Source organism: Aptenodytes forsteri, unplaced genomic scaffold (assembly GCF_000699145.1).
Source record: "Aptenodytes forsteri isolate BGI_AS27 unplaced genomic scaffold, ASM69914v1 Scaffold404, whole genome shotgun sequence".
Classification (NCBI taxonomy): domain Eukaryota; kingdom Metazoa; phylum Chordata; class Aves; order Sphenisciformes; family Spheniscidae; genus Aptenodytes; species Aptenodytes forsteri.
The window spans coordinates 2,670,691-2,673,497 of NW_008795629.1; positions in this window are offsets into that span (position 1 = coordinate 2,670,691).

The window sequence follows — 2,807 nt, forward strand, 5'->3', positions numbered from 1 at the left end:
CGCGCGCCCCCCCCCCCCCCCCCCCCCCACTTCTCCCTCTTCTCTCCTCAGAGGATTCAAACTGGCAGGAAGATCAGGAGCCTCCGGCGAGGAAGCCCATACCTGGGTTTTACCTGCCACCGCTAACAACTAATGGCTCTCGGAGGCTGCACTGGACGAGGGACTGAGCCTCAGCCTTAGCAGACAGCCATCCCCTTCGCAAAGCCGTTGCCATAGACCTCAGTCCTTTGGCAAAGGAAGCAACAGCAGGCAGGACCACAGGTACATCCTCCAGAGAGGGGAAAGGTCTGCACAGCTCCAAAATACCTCCCCAGGAACACCCCCCATGCAGCTCTGCCTGCCTGCAGGCAGGCAGGGATGCCTCCCGGGTCCAAGAGGCAACACACAGCACTTTGAGATGGCATGGGGACCTGCACCGAAGAGCTCATTTAAAATAGGCAGCCAAGGAGAAGGTGTAGCCCTTCCCAATTTTAGCTGCTAGTAATGCATCAGATCACAAGAGATGACAGACAGCTGGAGATCAAGCAGAGCCCAAGCCAGTTTCTTCTATTTGCTTTGTAAATAACAAATTAAAATAATATCTCCAGGATGCTTTTGTCTCCAAAAGGCTCACAAATGAGACCTCTAGTAAAAAAGATCTACACGCATAGAGCTGAGCAATCCCCTGGGGTGGGTCAAAAGAGCACAGAGCAAAAGCTGCTTTGTGAAAAAAGAAAATGTCACAGACACTTGAGAGGCGAATAGAACTACAGGCAGAGAAACTCAGCCCACAGATTGCAACTAACACCAAAACCTTCAGCAAATAACTTACAAGAGCTTTACTGACCACAGTGGTCAGAACATCCACTTTACTGCCCATGGAAAAATGGCTCTGTAACACCAGGCTGCAGCACCAAGGTCTAGTTTACACTAGAAAAAGAGTGTTTTGAGGGTGTATTTTACACCAGTAAACCCCTGCCCACAAAATAAACTGGACTGGTTGAAGCAGTTTTCACCGGCAAAATGCCATCTATATCAGGCCTTCAGCTAATATAAATGCTTTTAAAGATAAAAATGAAAGTAAACACAAGAAGCAAGGCTTCCTGCAGCACCTAGCTACAGTTACCAGATTTTCACTGCCATCACTGCACAGAAATGACCTCGCTTGTAGAAGAGTTTCTGAGATCGCACCAGAAGAGGAGGATGATGCTGCCTCCCAGCTGTCCCAGCTACCTGCAGTCAGGGAGAACCTGGACACGACACCTCCCCTCCCGAAGGAGAGCTGGTGAAGAACAAAGTACTCAAACCAAAACAATGTTCTTGTTAATGAATGACTAAGCTGACCTTTACCCGAAATGAAAAAAGGGGATGTTTTTCCAGACGGATCAACAGTGATTTCTGTACCAGGAGCAATAAATATTTCCCTAGGTATGCAAGGCGACGCATTTCTTTCCTTGGTTGGCATTAACACCGAGCACAAAAAGATCTAATCCAAAGCATAGCTTGGTTTCAACACTATCCACAATAAAAACAAATTATGTCACTAAACTAAAAGCGTGAAACATGCCTGAGGCTTTGCAGAACGTGGCTCAGGCCTCATCTACTTTGCACATTGGAGCTGCTCCGAGATGCTACTTTAATCCAATTGCTATCAGGTAACAAACAGATAGCGATACCAGGACACTCTTGAAACTTAATCCACACTAACCATAGGTGCAAATTTACCAAGGACTGGTTGAGCTACATTGCAACCCTGTAAACATACTTGCATTCAGCATGTAAGCAACCTTAACTCAGTCCAGTTACTTCACTTCAAAAATGAATCAAGCTAAATCAAATCAAGGCTACTTCAATTCTGAATAAGAGCATCTACACAGGGATTTAATTCACTTTAATCGACCCACTGGAAAGGTTAACTGGATTAATTTTCTTGAATAACCACGTGTGGACAGACTCTACGGATGAGATCTTGGCCACACTAAAATGACCAATAACAATTTTGCTAACGACTTAATAGGGCCAACATGAAGCCCTAAGACTTCAGCACATGGGTATTACTTTTCTTCCAGTAGCAATAAGAAGTGAAGCATTAAAGCATGACAAGAGGTCAGAAGGAACCTCCAGCTCCCTGCGCAGACAGACGCCTTCTACTCTTGACTAGCTGAATCATCAAATTCACACTTGCTGTTTTGTAAGAATTGAAATTTAAAAAAAGAAAAAGAAATGGCCAGTGGCAAGGAAAACAAGTTTAAGGAATTTTGGTTGTATTTAGACAGGCACGCAGTGCTCTCCATTACTGCAGTGTAAATCTAAAATAACTCGATTTTGACAGAGCTTCTACAGATTTATGTTACTGTCAGAACAGACTCGACCTCGTACAAAGCCTTTTAAACCCCAAGCAGCTCCAGGGCACCTTTAATTAAGCTCAAAGGCACGTGAAGCAGCTACTCTGCTAACAGGGAAGCTGAGGCCAATCTGGCCCAACTGAACGTGAACCTGTGTACCGAGCGCAGGCTGAACGGGCAGCCGCACGCAGCCGCTGCGGCTGGACACCCAGAAAGCGAGCGGGGCCGCTTACAGCCCACCCTTCCCCTGGACTGTGGGGTGCACAGGGATTTTGCAGGGTGGAGGAGGCTGCTTGGTGCTCCAAAGCTCAACGCAGGGCAGAGTCTTCACAAAAACCCCGTAGGCTCAAGTATTTTTAACCGGGACCTCATCGTCGCCGCTCCCCCTCAAATCACCAAATCTGTGGATATTCACAGTTCTGCTCCCGTTTTTCAATGCCCCGAGTGGAGTCTCCGAACCCAGCCGAGCCGTAACCGCGGGGA